At 53.3% G+C, this 17289-nt stretch overlaps 1 protein-coding gene across 17 annotated transcripts in view; it reads left to right on the top strand.

Moving 5' to 3' along the window:
* Positions 1-17289, top strand: part of KCNAB2 (potassium voltage-gated channel subfamily A regulatory beta subunit 2) — a 96658-nt gene that overhangs the window by 39954 nt on the left and 39415 nt on the right. The window lies entirely within an intron of this gene.

Genomic DNA, 17289 nt, shown 5'->3' with positions numbered 1-17289 from the left:
TAGCTCTGGGAATTTACTTCGACATTTTCCTCCATGGCAAACACTTCAGGCTTATGGAACTCACAGGGCAGAGCCGCCAGCTTTGGGACTGGACACTCAGCGGGCAGGGCTCTGTCTGTGGTGCATCGTGGCCTCCAGGCCTGAGAGGTCTCTGTCCAGAGCCAGCTCCCTGGGGTGTGCACCCCAGCGGTGACAGAGCCGTGGCGTCTTATTGCCGATGCTCCAGGGGCCCTGCTCAGGCAGTGGGTGTGGGGGTTGGCGCCAGACTTCCCTGTGATTCTTCCTTCATGCAGTCTTCTTCGTCCTGTGTCTCAACACGACTGTGGGTCTGAGTTCTCAAGTTCATTTTCCCCACTGCTTTGGTGCCTCCCATGAGGTCTTTCCCCTTACAGAGAGCTCTGAAGAGAGGTCCAAATCTGATTCTGCTGGAGGTTTGGCTAGATAAGGTCTTGCTCGAAATAGTTAGGGCTGAACTTATTAGGTTTGCAAATGCTCTTACTGGATACAAGTGTTTATCATCATATACACATGTCTGTGTATGTGTGTTGTATGTGTGTATGTATTTGTATGTGTGTACATGTGTTGTGTGTGTGGGTATGTGGGTATGCATGTGTGTATGTGTGTATATTGTGTGTGTATTTGTATGTGTGTACATGTGTTGTGTGTGAGGATATGTGGGTATGCGTGTGTGTGTGCATTGTGTGTGTATGTGTGTGTTTGTATGTGTGTACATGTGTTGTGTGTGGGTATGTGGGTATGCGTGTGTGTATATGTATATATTGTGTATGTGTGTGTGTGCATGTATGTATGACATAATATGCCAGAATGAATGTGTGCCATCTGTCCAGAAGGATTCAACCAGTGAAACCAGACATGCACTTAAGCTGCATCCTCAGATGCTGTTCTGAGGCCTGCCTCACTCCCGGAAGGAAAGGAGTAAGGTGAGACGAGAGCAGGCCAGGCCGGCAGCTGAAAGGGCCCATAGGAAGTTCCCAGTGAGTCAAATGGAAATGAAAGGGTGCCGCACGCCCCTTGCTAACCCCAGAACCCCCCGGATCCACCCTTTTGTCCACCCTCTGGGAACCCCTCTGGGTGAGCATCCGATCCCTGTGAGGGCTTCTTGCTCCGAGGAGGGCCTCTGTGGGGGAATTGAATCCCCGGATCTGAAGACACCCCCCACCCCACTCCCTGCTCAGCCTCTCCACATTCAATGCCACAGGCTCTGGCCATCCTGCCCTTTGAGGCTCCAGTGTGGTCACTTCACACAGACACTCAGGCATCTCTTGCGGGGCCTCTGGTGATGACCTTAATGGGGTGGGATCATTCAGCGTACTGGGTGCCACTCCCAGTGGGGTATCCTCATCACCCAGCTCTGACATGGCTGGTGGATGGTTATTTAAGTCAGCCAGAAGGGTGGCACCCCTCCTTCAACAGGGCAAAATGTCCCAAGGCCCTGCCCTCCAGCAACTTACAGACAGGTAAAAGAGGGAAGACCGTGTACCTGTCAGCTCGTACACAGGAGGCTGCATAACAAACTACCCCCAAGACTCAGGGGCTTATGTGTCTGTGGGTTGACTGAAGTCAGTTCATCTAGGCTGGGCTCAGCTGGATTGGTCTCTGGGCTTCAGGCTGAAGGCAAGTTTCACCCTCTCTCCATCATGCCTAACCAGGGGCCATCCCAGGTCTCTTCTTGTGGCAGAAGTGCCGGAGGAAAAATGTGTCTGAAGGCCAATGGTTTGAACAGGCACAGTCACTTCTGCTCATTCTCTGGGTCAAAGCAAGCTCATGACCAAGCCCAATGTCAAGGGGAAAGCCCAGGGGAGAACCACATCACATAATACACAGAAGGGGAAAAGGATGGGCCACAGTAGTGCAATCCTGTTGTTCCTGATGTTGTTCCGTCGCTAAGTGGTGTTCGACTCTTTGAGACCCCATGGACTGCAGCATACCAGGCTTTTCTGTCCTCCACTATCTCCCAGAGTTTACTCAAACTCATGCCCATTGACTCAGTGATGCTGTCAAACCATCTCATCCTCTGTGCTGTGCTGTGCTTAGTCGCTCAGTCGTGTCCGACTCTTTGGGACCCCATGGGCTGTAGCCCACCAGGCTCCTCTGTCCGTGGGGACTCTCCAGGCAAGAATACTGCAGTGGGTTGCCATGCCCTCCTCCAGAGGATCTTCCCGACTCAGGGATTGAACCCAGGTCTCCCGCATTACAGGTGGATTATTTACCATCTGAGCCACCAGGGGAGCCCAAGAATACTGGAGTGGGTAGCCCATCCATTCATTCTCCAGGGGATCTTCCTGATCCAGGAATCGAACCGGGGTCTCCTGCACTGCAGGCAGATTCTTTACCAGCTAAGCTACCAGGGAAGCGCTCTCATCCTCTGCTGCCCTTTTTATGACATCGTGGCACTGCAAGGAGATCAAACCAGTCAATCCTAAAGAAAATCAGCCCTGAATATTCATTAGAAGGACTGATGCTGACTACAATCTACCCCAAACCTAAATCACTCTAATAGCATCTAGGAGGTAAACGGGTCTTGAGAGAGTCCAGAGAGCTGTTGGAGTGAGTGGTTAGCTGGCTGAGAATCAGGGAAGGCATCATAGAGCCGGTGAGCTGGACCTTATTCAGGCTAGACAGAACTCAACACAGACACCAGGAAGAGCATTCCAGTAGAGGGGACAGTCAGCACAGCTCAGAGAGGTGCCCAGAGAATAGGAAGTGGCAGTCACATCATCTGGGCCTTCAGGTACAGGACAGGAAAGAGAGTGACCAGAGGCCAGGCTAGGGAGGCAGATGGGGATCTGAGGATGGAGGGCCAAGAATGCCAAGCAGAGGAGCCTGACTGCCTTTGGTGGGCACTGAGGAGACATCGATGGTGTTAGAGCAGGACAGGGAGCAGGGCTCTGCTGCAGGGAGGAAGCCTAGGAGCAGGGAATGAGATGGGGGGAATGGGAAGGCTAGATGTGGGAGCCAGGAGAGGTGAAGGAGGGCTGAACCACTGGGGCCATGGGAGGATGGAGTGGAGGTTAAGAGGAGCCAGGTCCACAGGGCTTGGTGTCCAAGGGGCAGGCGTGGAGAAGGACAGTGTGATGCGAGGGCAGTGGTGCCCAGGGGAAGGAGATGGGGCCTCATTCCAAGCAGGTCAGGCTCATGATCAGCACCCAGTAGCGAGGCCACAGTGGCCACTTCCAGCCTGGGGATGACATGTGACACAGAGGCCATGGAACTGACCGTGGGCTTCGGCCTTTAAGAACCATCCCAGGGGCTTCCCTGGTGATTAAGCCAGCGGTTAAGACTCTGCGCTTCCACTGCAGGGAGTATGGGTTCAGTCCCTGGTCAGGGAACTAAGATCCCATAAGCTGCATGGTACGACCAAACAAACAAAAATCTAAAGAAAAGAGAGAAGGTCCATCACGAAGGCCTTTCCAGGTCATCCCCCACTACCAGTCACCTCCACTTCCATGCCGTCCCCCAGCCTCACGTTTCTTTCCACTCCAGATCTGGGGCTGTGCTCCCCCCACTCCTTGGAGCCACCCTCGTTAGCAGCGTGTTATGAGGCAATCAGCTCAGCCTCTGTCCAGAATCCCATGCCACTGGCACGATCTATCAGCTGGAAGATAGTGTCACGCTGAGTCTCTTGGGGGCAGGGGTCCCAGGATGACATGAAGGGCCCCTGTGGTCAAGAGCCCAGAACAGGGACTCAGCATAGATCACCCCCAGGCTCAGCCACAAAGCGTCTTCCAAACCCCAGCTCAGGACAGTGAGGAAGGGTCTCCATGTGGTGTCTACACAGCGAACTGCAGAAACCTTCTGTCCATATATAGGTCCTGGCAGCATAGGACATACAATCTGGGGTGCATCCCAGCAGAAGGAGGCAGGGCATCCATCTGTGCATGCTGAAGGCGTGTCTCGCCAGGCCCCCACCCATTCTCTGTGGGTGGTGGTCTTATGCTGTGGGCCCCTGGGCTCCCCAGCTTGCAGACATTTAAGAACGTGGTGGGAAGAAAGCCAACCAGCCTGGATCCCTTCCTCAAAGACCAGAAAGCCCAGCCTGCACCTCCTCCCAGCGTCCAGTGTCTCCAGGCAGGGGGGCATGCACCCAAGGGAACAGCAGGACCCCAGCCGGTCCCCCCTCCCAGCCGGGACGCAGGAGGCTGCCTTGCCAGGCTGCACTACGGAACTGCACTTCCCGGGCTTTTAGGGGAAGAGGCGCGCTCGTGAATAATTCAGCCTCTCTCGGTGAGATGCAGACGCCCTAATAGGACTAATGGACTCACTGCCTCCAAACCCGGCCCTTGTGGGACCTCTCATTCACCGACTGCTTCTGACGTCCTGCAGTGACACTCCCTAATGAAAGAGCTGCCGCACCAGCTCCGCAGACGCCTGGTGAGCCCTAGTAAATCAGACTGTGTCCCTTTTAACCAGCAGACGCCAGCGAGGCAGGTGAGTGGTCCCTTCAGCTCAGGAGGCAAGTGGCAGCCGCCTCCTTGGTTGGGGGGGGGAGATGCTGCTGGGGCACAAGCACCCCGGGAGTGGACAGCATTTGGGGGTGCCTTTTTGGCTGATCTGAAATGAGACCCTCTATATATTTTCAAAGTGGGAAACCTCAAAAAGAAAGTTAGTCCTAGGTAACCACAGGAAGAAGGAGGGTGGGCGTTCTGCTGCTTGAGCTTGCTTGCCTCCCGGCCCTGCCTCTCTGCCCATCCGGGGGACCTGAGCTCCAGTTGATACCCCGTCGGGTTCCCCATTAAGACCGAGCATTTTCGAGTTTCCCCAAGAATAACGACAGCAGAAAGCTGGGTGCTGTCTGAAAGGTCTGTTTGGAAGCACAGGCCTGAGAGAGCTGGGGGCTGCTTCTCTGGGCCTTGGCTTACTGATGGTTCTCGAGCAAAACTGGTTTTGTTTTTCCCCTGATGCGATGCCCTGCATTTTCAAGCCGTGCCCCGGAATGATGCCCCTGCCTCCATGCGCGCCCGCTTTGGGAATTCTGGCCAGTTTCTCTGGTGTCCAGACACATGTTGCCGTTTCAAAGAGACTTTCCGGGTTCCTTCTGGATCCCACATCTCAGGCTTTGGTGGCTCCCAGTAAACTGATTTCAGTTCAGGAATCCCAGGTGGAAGGCTGCTCAGCAAAGTTGCAATTCCCATGGCTTAATGAGGTTAATGTCTTCTTTCCATTTTTCTATGTCATGCGGTCCATTCATGAGCATTCCCAGGTCCCTGTCCACAGGAATAGATTTGCAAAAGGCAGGCCCCAGTGCAGGGGGTACCCTGTAGAGTCTGTAATTAGCAATGGTTGTTGTTGCTGCTGCTAAGTCGCTTCAGTCGTGTCCGACTCTGTGCGACCCCATAGACACCAGCCCACTAGGCCCCTCTGTCTCTGGGATTCTCCAGGCAAGAATACTGGAGTGGGTTGCCATTTCCTTCTCCAATGCATGAAAGTGAAAAGCGAAAGTGAAGTCGCTCAGTCGTGCCCTTCTCTTAGCAACCCCATGGACTGCAGCCTACCAGGCTCCTCCGTCCATGGGATTTTCCAGGCAAGAGTACTGGAGTGGGGTGCCATTGCCTTCTCCAGCAGTGGTTGTTAAGGAAAGCTAATTCTTCCTGAGGTGAGTAGGCAGGGTGGCAAAGAGGAGGAGCGAGAGGTTGGGGTCACTGAGCAGTCAGGCAGCCGAAGAAGGAGCTCCAATAAGGGGAGTCTTCCTGGGACCCCTCATCCAAGCACCCAGCCCTGCTCACCTGTGGAGGAGCCAGCTTATTTCCCTGTCCTCTCCCTCTGGGTAGCACTGTTACTGCCAGAGTCCCTCTGTGTCTTGCCTCCCTCAAGGCCCTTAGGGTGAAGAAGGTGTCCCAGCTTCGTACTCGCTGTGCTCTGCCCGCGGGACACCCCCAGGGCACAGGCCCCCTTGTGAGCACTGCGGCCTTGCCCTCCACCCCAGGCCAGGGGCCACCATGCCCACCCACAGCCCGCATCTCCTCCCACGAGTCCCCTGACTCAAGCCCGCCCTGTGCCGTGGGGACCTTTTCACCCAGCGGCAGGCTCTGGGCTCCCTCTGTGTGGTTGGTGGCCCTGCCCCACCCACGGGCCCCTCCCAAGGCCACTATAACACAAGATAGGAAAGATGACCGACAGGGGAGAGCCCAGTCCCCACAGAGATAGTTGTTGTTCAGTCTGTAAGTCATATCTGACTCTGCAACCCCATGAACTGCAGCACGCCAGGTTTCCCTGTCCTTCGCTATCTCCCGGACATGCTTCCCAGGTGGCGCTAGTGGTAAAGAACCCCACTGCTAATACAGGAGACCTGAGAGACGTGGGTTCAATCCCTGGGTCAGGAAGATTCCCTGGAGGAGAGCATGGCAACTCACTCCAGTACTCTTGCCTGGAGAAGCTCATGGACAGAGGAGCCTGGTGGGCTACAGTCCATGGGGCCCCAAAGAGTCAGACATGACTGAGAGCAATTTAGTATGCATGAGAACCCTACAGAGGGGCTCCCTCCAATTCCTGGCGACACCCACTACGTTTGTCTCATTAGGAATGTGTGACTCTGCAAGACCAGGGGCAATGGGTAGAGTTTACATTTCGTCCTGTACGGCCCCTAGAATCACTCAGGCCTGTGGTCAGGCTCCTGCCTGCTGGGCCGTCTCCCCTCCACCCTGTCTTGTGTATTTTTGTGCCCACACCACTTATCATGACTGGTACCATGTTCCACGTCTCATGGTTGGCAGCCACCTCCCACACACAGCACTCTCCCACCTCAAGGCCAGCCCCTGTCCAGTTGTCCAGGATGGTTCCGTTTTACCCACAGCAGCCCACACAATAGGCCTCTGCCCGTCCCATTTCACAGATGTGGAGACTGAGTCTCAGAGTGGTCCAGGTACCTGCCTGGGTCACACCAAGCAGGTGACACACAGGGCTGCCCCTACCCATAACCGGGCCACTCAACCACACAGTTACTGCAACCCTGAGGCTGTGGCTAGATTTCTGGAGCCAGACCAGGATGGCTTGTTGTGGGTAATGTCTTGAAAGCTAATGGCTATTGATCTCAGCCTGGCTGGGCTGGGCTGGGAACGTGTGTGTCTGAGTTTAATCCTGTTTTTTGGGAGGTGCCCCTGCAACTGCTCCCCACCCAGCTGGTCTCTCTGAATACAGACCCCCACAGGAGCCAGGAGTGGTCTGCTTTTGCCCCATGCAGGCCATGAGCCACAGGCTGCACAGCTGCCTCTGAAGCAGCTGCTTGACGGGTTGTGGGCAGTGTGCATATGGAGGGGAGGAGAGAGTTGGTGCTGCCTACTCTAAGGGCTTCCACGGTGCCATTTCCTGGGCCAACCCCCCCACCCCGAGCCTGGGGCCCCTCTGTTGCCAGCAATGTGATTCTCCGGAAAAGTGGGGATTTTTGTGTTGGGGTGTGCCTGCCTGCAGAAGCACCCATCAGAGACTTTAGTCTAAACCCTGTGGGAATCCAGAGGTTCCTTTGCAGCCCCCTCCCCGTGGGTCTGAACCATGGTAATGCAAGTCCTGGCCAGGAGAAGGCAGCCTATAGAGAGCTTGGCCTGATCAGGGGCCAGCCCAGCCCCTCCCTGTCAGCACAGCCAGGGAAATGCCCAGTTATTGCTCCAGGTGCTGAGCGCACAGGCACAGCAGTGAAAGTGGACAGAAGAGTCCCTTTCTTCTTGGACCTGACTCTCAGGAGGATCAGCTCAACAAGCAAGGTGATGGAGATACCTGTGGTCTGTCCAGTAATGACACCTGCCATGGAGAAAGGCATGTGAAGTGTCAGGCAGGGATGGGGAGCTCACACGAGGAAGGACCAGCCCAGGTGGCTCCAGCACCATCTCCACCCTCAGGGACTGTGCAGCTGCCTCAGCCCCCAGGACAGCCCCCAGCCCTTCCCAGGATAACGGAGCTTGTTCTCCCTTGGGGCACAGGTGGGGACAGAGCTGGTCCCTCCACCTCCCAGGCTGGCCCAGCTGACCCAGCTGAAAAGATGAATCTCACCTGACTCAGTGATGGTGACAATACTGGGGCCACCGTGCAGGCATCCAGGCCAGGGTGGAGGTCCATGGTCAGGTGTGGGGGGAGAAGGGAGTCCCTGGACTGTAGCACAGCCCCTGCCCCCTGCGACCGTGTCCGTGTTGCCCAGGCAAAGCCCCTGTAGGATGTTGAGGCACAGCCATGGTGAAGCCCTCCAACTGACCCGTTCACATGTGTGTGTACATTGACACACGGCAGCGTTCTGTGCACACACGTGTTCCCCTCGCCTAGTCTTTCTTGACTCTGCCTCCTGGGGCTCATTGCCTATCAGTTCATGCAGAGACACCTCACTCCTGAACGCTGCACAGAAATGTGATGGACCATCAGGTACATGGCGAGTTTCCCTATTGATGGACACTTACGTTTTTAGTTTCTGAGTATAATCATCCCTTCAGGTGATGATTTAGTAATGGGTTTTAACATTTAAGTTTGCAATTTACCAACTTTTTCCCTCCCCCTGCCCCCGCCTCACTGCCTCCTTAAATGCATCCGCTCAGTGTTTTCTGTTGCAAAAACTAAACTGTGACATAATTCATTTGCGCATGGAGCCCAAAGAACTGCACTGGTGCAATGGCACTTTCTACAAGCAGAGAATGCCGGTGTGGATAGCATTGCCTTCTTCACCAGTCTGTGAACGAGTAGGGCCTTCCCCGGGGGTGCGACACTCCTGGCAAAATCACACGAGAGTTTGCTTCAGCGACAGGTGTGCTTACGCTGCTTCCGGGTCGGCCCTGTAGCTGGTTTTACCCAGGAACAACTCCTGGGGGCGCCGTGAAGTCCTCCGCCCTGGTGGAGGGGCCGGGCTTTCTGCATGCTCCTGCCCTGTTCTCATCCGGAGCGCTCTTTTGACATTGCCCACCTAGAACGCAGCTTCGCCCGGGCTTGTCTCGTGGATGCAGGGGACAAAGGGGGTGGCTCAGCCAGAGTTCCCTGCCAGCGCAGTTTTGAGGACCAAGAACCTCATGTCAGGAGATGCTCATATCCTGGGGCCAGGCCCTGTCCCCCGGCGCCAGGACCCCTGGGTGGCCGCTCTAGCTGGATGATGTGGCTCTGCCACCGTCCCTGCCCCCGGGGCCAGCGTCCAGCCCGGGAAACCCTGGTCAGGGGGAGGCTCTCTAACCCATCACCACTGGGCGTTTACCATCTGGACAGCGGCGGCTCCCGGGCCGGGTGGGACCATGTTGTCCATGACGTACAGCGAGAGCCTGAGGAGCGTGAGCAGCAGGTGTCACTCGGACTGGGCCCTGCACCCCGTCCGCCAGACCGACACGCTGGAGCTGCAGCGGCTGCGGGAGGTGCGGGCGGCCGCCCAGGCCAGGAACATGGAGAGCTTCCTGCGCATGCACGGCCTCTCCCTGGACGGCTGCACCGCCCGGCGCACTGGCATGAAGTACCGGTAAGGGGCGGGGCAGGGCGCTGGGCGGGGGCAGGAGGTCCCCTGGCCGAGGCGAGGGCTGCGGCGAGAGGGGTGCAGCCCAGGAAACGGGGTAACCATTTTGTTGTCAACCGGGGTAAATTCTTGGGGTTTTAAGAACGCTGACCTTAAGACTTCCCTTGGCGGTTCAGTGGTTAGGTCTCTGAGCTTCCACTACAGGGGTCATGGGTTTGATCCCTGGTCAGGGAACTGAAACCCCACATGCTGCGTGGCAGGCCAAAAGCAAAAGCAGAATGCTGACTGCGTAGGAATGTGTAACAGAGGGAAAACGAGGGTCTGTGTGGTCCTCTGCTCCAGAGATAAACACTGCAGTGTTTGGTATCTCCTCCGTGGGGAGATGGTGATTTTTTGAAAAAACTGCAGCAGAGTACACTTACTATGTCATCCCTCCTGCTGTCTCACTGGGATGTACACGAATTGCTCCCCAAGTGGCTCAGTGGTAAAGAATCCGCCAACCCATGCAAGAGTCGCAGGAGATGCAAGTTTGATCCCCAGGTCAGAAAGATCCCCTGGAGGAGGGAATGACACCAACTCCAGTATTCTTGCCTGGAGAATCCCATGGACAGAGGAGCCTGGCGGGCTACAGTGCGTGGGGTCTCAAAGAGCCAGGCACGGCTTAGCAACTGAGCACGAAACACTAATTAGGGGAAAGTCCTCGATTCATCATCTTACCCACAAATCCATGGTGGCATCAGAACATGCGAGGTCCTAGGGACCAAGATGTGCTTGGGTTGGCCTGTCCTTTCCATGGGAAGTGTCTTTCAACAGGTGGCCTCTGAACTGGTTGCTGCGACTATGCTTTAAGCTGTGATTAGCAAAGGCTGTGGTTTAGGTGTCCCTGGTTGTCGGATGATGGGCTTGTAGGGCTCAATTCCATTGGAACCTCAGAAGGACACTCTGTTTAGCTCGCTTGTCATTGGAATCGGTGACAGTGCACTGACCCTCCCCCTTTCTTCTCTGAAAGCCTCGGAAAGTGGCCAGAGAGCCCCAGAGCAGGCAGCTGAGTCTATAAATGACAAATATTCCGCTTTATTCCTGTGCCTTCCAGGGACAAGCCCTGGCCAGAGCCAGTCACCCAGAAGAAGCCCCCTCCCCACTTCTGTTCAGTCTGTGTTCAGTTGCCAGATTTAGCAAATAAAAATACAGAAAGTGAAAGCGAAGTCACTCAGTCGTGTCCGACTCTTCGCAACCCCATGGACTGTAGCCTACCAGGCTCCTCCATCCATGGGATTCTCCAAGCAAGAATACTGGAGTGGGTTGCCATTTCCTTCTCCAGAATACAGAGCACCCAGTTAAATCTGAATTTCAAACAAATAACAAGTTTATGCCATAATCAGGACATACTTATACCAGAAGTTATTTGTTGTTTATCTCAAGTCCAGATTTAAGTGAATGTCCTATATTTGATTTGGTTTCCACCTACCACAGGCCCCAGGGGTTATCTGGCTGTTCTCTGGAGAGTGGAACAGAGACCAGCCCTGTTGCTGAAACGTTTTCTCCTGCGGACAAGTGTTTGGGTCTTCAGGGGTCATTGCATGAGCACATGGTTGTCATTTAAAGATATAAAGCACTTCTGCCCTGAGTCCATTAGGTGGCAGAATTCTTAAGGCTTTGCATTCTAAAAATCCAGATATAACAGGACAAAGGGTCAGCGAGACTGGCCCTAAGGACCTCCTGATTCTGTTGGAGATTTCTCAAGAGGGAGATGAGGGTCTGAATTTTCTTCTTCTTTTTTTTGAGGGGAGGGGCTATCCGTTGATGTTGTTGCTGTTCAGTCACTAAGTCATGTCCGACTCTGCAGCCCTATGGACTGTGTCACACCAGGCTCCTCTGTCCACGGGATTCTCCAGGCAAGAATACTGGAGTGGGTTGCCATTCCCTTCTCCAGGGGATCTTCCCGACCCAGGGGTCAAACCTTCATTTCCTGCATTGTCAGGGGGATTCTTTACCACTGGGCCACCTGGAAAGCCCAAGTCATTGATTGTTGCTGTTCAGCTGTTTCAGTTGTTGTTCAGTTGCTAAGTCATGTCTGACTCTTTGTGACCCCATGGACTGCAGCACGCCAGGCCTCCATATCCCTCACTATCTCCCAGAGTCTGCCCAAGTTCATGTCCATTGAATCAGTGATGCCTTCCAACCATCTCATCCTCTGTCACCCTCTTCTCCTACCCTCAGTCTTTCTTTCCCAGCCTCAGGGTCTTTTCCAGTGAGTCAGATCTTCACATCAGGTGGCCAGATTATTGGAATTTCAGCATCCTTTAATTAATTCAGAAATATTTATTGAGGACCTACTTGACTCCAGGCAACAGACTTGCAGACATTGCATAATCAGGACAGACAGGGTCCCTCCTCACCCTCTTGGATGTTCCATCCTGGTTGGGGGTGGGGGCGGTGACAGAGAAAAAGCAGGTAAATGCCCAAGAGAGTCAGGGAGGCCAGGGACAGCTTAGACCCCAAGCATCTGAAAGGAGGACCACTGGAAGTGGTGGGGAAGAACCTTCCAGTTCAAGGGGATAGGGGAACATTTGAGAAGAGAAGCCCTGGGGCAGAGTGAGGAAGACAAGAGCAGTAGCGGGGAGGCCAAGGGAAGAGGCCAGGGGGTTGTCCTCCTCCTGGGAGACCCCAGCTCCCTCAAGTATAGATACGATTTATAGAAGGGTGCCCTGGGGTGAATTATGTCCCTCCAAATTGCATCCATCCGGATTCCTAGAGGCTACTTGGAAATAGGGTCGTACAGACGTAATTAGATGAGCTTACACTGGAGTTGGGTGGGCCCTAAATCCACTGCCTGGTGTCCTAATAAGAGGCCCAGTGAAGCTGCACAGGGAAGAGGCTTTGTAATGGCGGAGGCAGAAATTAGAGTGATGTGGCCACAAGCCAAGGACTGTGGTCACCAGAAGCTGGCCAAGGCCAGGACAGACCCTCCCCTGGAGCCTACAGAGAGAGTCCTGCCCTGCCCACACCCAGATTTCAGCGTTCTGGCCCCCATTGATGTGATAGAACCACGTTCCGTTGCTCAAAGTCCCCCAGTTCGATGAACTCTCTTGCAACAGCCCTAGGACCCGAACACAGCTTGGGGTTGTAGATACTGGGAAAATGTCCTATTTGCCTGACACTCCAAGGAAAAGGTCTGTGTCGCATCTGAAGCTTGATGGACTAACCGTGGGGCTGAAACACCCTGGGAACCTTGCTTCCCAAGCAAGGGTTGACAAGAAAACTGCTTGAGGCTTTAGCATCTGAGGTGGTCGCACTGTGGGGCCCTTTCTTCATCTGGTGGATTTCATATGGCTGCACCTGGGAATTTCAGTTAACTGGGAAGAGAGCCTCCGGAACCATGGCTACCAGTTATGAAAGATCCCAGATAAATGCCCTTCCAAGGTTAATGCTTCTGGCAGCAGCTGGGCTGGGACTCTGTTAAACCTGGTCTTAAATATTAATATAAAAAAGATAACGCCTCCAGATAAGTGCTGCCTGGTGGAGCAAGGCAAACACCATGCCACCAGCCCAACGCATTATCAGTTGAACTGAGCCTACAGCTGGGAAAAGATTTCTTGTTAACTTCACCCATTTTTTTTTAAACTGTCCTCAACTCTTGCTGTTTAAAAAAAAAAAAAAAAAACAAGGCACTGAATTTTAAAATCTCCACAGTCCCTGTGTCAGCTCCCCCTTCCCACGTCCACCTGGCTGCATGATGGAGGGTCCAGATGTGTGGCCTGAGACAGAGCAGCAGCTGTGGTCACGGGCCCACATGGTGCCAGGTGGACACCGGACCTGGTTCAAGGATGCTCCTCTTCTGCCACACACGGCCCTGGAAAGGAACCCAAACTCCCCACTGGATCCCGCACACGCTGCCTCTGATTTTGGCTTGTACTCCTTTTCCTCCCACTCGGGGTGCGCCTGCCTTTCATCCATATCTCAGAGGAGCTCACTGCATCCCGCAGTCCTTGCACATCCTCAGTGTCCCCCAGAGGGTGCATCCTCCAGGTTTTCACAGGGCTGGCTCCCTCCCATCAGCGCAACTTCGGCCTCAAAGAGACTTTCCCCACCACCTGGTCTAAACAGATGCCCAGTGAGTCGCCCTCAAGCCCACTATCCTCTCACCTTGTTTTTGCGCATCTGCATCCTGCTAACAGCATGACCTTTGTCTGTTCTCAGCTCCTAGAGCAGTCCAAACCTCTATAAGTACTGGCTGGATGGTGTTTCCCAGTCTTGGTCTTAACCCACTTTCCAGAACATTCTCTTTCTGGAAATGTCTCTTTCCTGCTGCTTCCTCGGCAGCAGGACTGGAAGCTGTGTCTGAGACTCTCTGATATGGCCTGGAGGGCAGGGAGCCCTGGGCAACGAGCCTTGGCCATGAGCTTCTGGCAGGGTACAGGGTCCTGCCTGCCTGCAATTTTTGACTCTAGAGTGTGGCCTCTCACCACTGGCCTCTTACAGGAATCACAGACAGTATTTGATTTGTGGTCAAGCTCATCAAATAGACTTGCTCATTTATTCACAGCGGTCACTTCAAGCTGGGCCAGTCAGGAAAGACTTCCTTGAAAAATCTGGGAAGCCAGTGTGTCTTAAAGGATGGGTAGGAAGAAGGAAGAGGGGCAGGAGAAAAGACAGGTGAGGGTTGGTGAGAGGACCAGTCTGGGATGATGGGTGGGGCAGGTCTACCTTGAGCCGGTTCTCTACCAGTGTTCTGGGGTTGCCCTAACACAGCACACACGCAGAAGCTCAGAACAGCAGCTTCTTATTCTCTCATGATCTGGAGCCGAAAAGTCCAAAAGCCAGGGGTCAGCAGGGCCACACTCCCTCTGAAGGCTCTCGGGAAAGATCCAACCTTGGCTTTTCAAGTAATTTTAATTGGAGAATAGTTGCTTCACAATGTTGTGTTAGTTTCAGGTTTACAGCAAAGTACGTCAGTTGTACACACACATATCCAGTCTCTTTTAGATCCTTTCCCCATATAGGTCATTACAGAGTACTGAGTAGCTTCCCTATGCTGTCTAATAGGTCCTTATTAATTACCTATTTTTGTATATAGTCATGTGTATATGTCAATCCCAATCTCCCAGTTGGGAGCGGAAACAGTGGCAGATTTTATTTTCACAAAATCACTGCGAATGGTGACTGCAGCCATGAAATTAAAAGACATTTGCTCTTTGGAAGAAAAGTTGTGACAAACCTAGACAGCATATTAAAAAGCAGAGACATTACTTTGCCAACAAAGGTCCATATAGTCAAAGCTATGGTTTTTCCAGTAGTCATGTCTGGATGTGAGAGTTGGACGATAAAGAAAGCTGAGCGCCAAAGAATTGATGTGATGCTTTCGAATTGTGATGCTGGAGAAGACTCTTGAAAGTCCCCTGGACTGCAAGGAGATCAAACCAGTCAATCCTAAATGAAATCAACCCTGAATATTCATTGGAAGAACTGATGCTGAAGGCAAAGCGCCAATACTTTGGCCACCTGATGAGAAGAGCCAACTCATTGGAAAAGGCCCTGATGCTTGGAAAGATTGAAGTCAGGAGAAGAGGGTGACAAAGGATGAAATGGTTGTGTGATGTCACTGACTCAATGGACATGAGTTTGAGCAAATTCTGGGAGATAGTGAGAAGCCTGGTGTGCTGCAGTCCATGGGGTCACAAAGAGTCAGGCACGACTTAGCAACTGAACAATAGCCCTTCCCCTTTGGCAACCATAAGCTTGCTTTCTGTAATATGTCTGTGCTTCCTTGATTTTGTCTATAGACACATCACTCCAATCTCTGCCTCTGTCTTCACATGACTGTTTTCCCTCTGTGTGTCTCTGTCAGTCTCCAAGTCCTCCTCTCCTTATAAATACAGCAATCATTGAATTTAGGGCTCACCCCAATCACCTCCTCTTTATGTGATGACATCTACAAAGATCCTTTTTCTGAAGATGGTCACATTCATGGGTGCTAGGAGTTAGGACATGGACATGTCCCTTTGGGGGACGTGTTTCAACCCACACTGAGTCACCAGGGCTGACCCAACTCCCAAGCCTGCAGGAATGTCACTGAGTGTCCTGGGGGGAACCCAGCTCTGGACAAGTCATGCGGTCTCCCCCAGTCTCAGTGTCCCCATCTGGAAAGCAGAGACTGTATATAGTCACTTCCTCATAGAATTGTCCTGAGGACTAAATAAGGTAGTGATGGAAACCAAAGCTCCACGCTTGGCCTCCTGGTGAGAGAGAAACTCTCTGGGAATAGATACCATGGGTGCCAACAGAAGCACCTGGAGAAGCAGCTTGTGTTCTGTGTGGCCATCAAGCAGATGGAAAGGTCACTCTGGAAGAGCTGCTGTGCCACGATCCAGGGGTCTCCCCAGCCCCCTGGGGCAGGTTGAGGTTGGATCCCAGGCACCACACCAGAAGCTCCTGTTGCAAGAAGCTCTCTTTGGTAGCATTCTATAGACATGGCAGGGCTTTTACTCAGGGTGGCTTCCCCTCTGATTCATCAAGGCAGGAAACAGCTGCTTTAACAACAGCAGGTACTGGAGAGGCAGAAAAACCCCAAATCTGCTGTGGCTCAAAACCATCCACACTCAATGTTTCTGCGCCAAGCCCTTGTCTGGGACTCACTTCACCAACACACATTTGAAAGGAGAGACCCTTTGGGGTGACATTTAACTGTGGCAAGTTCAGGTTGAGGTCTTACGCTTTTGGTTTTCCACTCTTGTCTTTTCTTGTGATTTTCTAAGTACTTTAAGAGTTTGTGACCTCTGTGTGAAGCACGTGGAAAGTTCCAACTGCGCAAACCCACCTGCCCAACTCCCACTCAGCAGTTCTCTGCTAGACCCGCCACATTTGTCCTGGGTTCCCCAAGCTGGTTCTGAGGTCAGACGCCCATTCCCATCGTCCCCACAATGCATTACAGAGGGATGAGCGGGGACTGGGGGCCCTACACTGGGCCAGGTGTCCCACTGTCCCCACAACATGTTACAGAGGGTTGAGCGGAGACTGGGGACTCTGCACCGGGCCAGGTTCAAGAGTCCTGGGAGAGTGCCTCCTGTGTGGCCCCCAGGCCTCTGGTATCACTGGGGAGGCTGAGGTCTGACACCCAGAGGAAGGAAGGTTTATTGGTGCTTGAGAAGCAGGGGAGACTGCTTCACACAGCATGTACTATCTCAGCTGATGCCAGGGGATGACAGGGAGTTCAAAGGCAGAGAAACAGGAAGGGCACTCCCATAGGGAGCAGCAAGAGTGAAGGCCCAGAGTCTTTTGAAAGCATTGACATTTTTTTTCAGCAACAGTTATATTGAGATATAATTCACATACCATATACACATTTGTTATCCTGTCACTCATTCATGTCCAACTCTTACAATTTAATGGTTTTAGTATATTCATATAATTGTGCAAAAATCATCCATTTTAGAACATTTTTGTCACCCCAATAAGGAAATCCCATACCCACATTAGCTGTGGTTCCCTAATTCTCCACTCCCCTCACCCCCTAGAGTCACTAGTCTGCTTTCTGACCCTATGGATTTGCCTATTCTGAACATTTATTTTATTTATTTGGGCTGCACTGGGTCTTCAGTGCTTTGTGCGGGCTCTCTCTAGTTGTGGCGAGCGGGGGCTGCTCTCTAGTTGTGGAGCGCGGTTTTCTCACTGTGGTGGCTTCTCTCACGGCCGAGCAGAGCTCGGGCTCTAGGCACATGGGACTGACTCAGCAGTTAACTGTGCAGGCTCAGTAGTTGTGGCACACAGGCCTAGCTGCTCCGAGGCAGGTGGGATCTTCCCGGACCAGGGGTCAAACTCGTATGCCCTGCATTGGCAAGCAGATTCCCAACCATGGCACCACC

Source organism: Ovis canadensis, chromosome 12, assembly GCF_042477335.2.
Source record: "Ovis canadensis isolate MfBH-ARS-UI-01 breed Bighorn chromosome 12, ARS-UI_OviCan_v2, whole genome shotgun sequence".
Taxonomy (NCBI): Eukaryota; Metazoa; Chordata; class Mammalia; order Artiodactyla; family Bovidae; genus Ovis; species Ovis canadensis.
The sequence above is the reverse complement of the archived record's forward strand: the minus strand, read 5'-3'. Positions and strand labels throughout refer to the sequence as shown.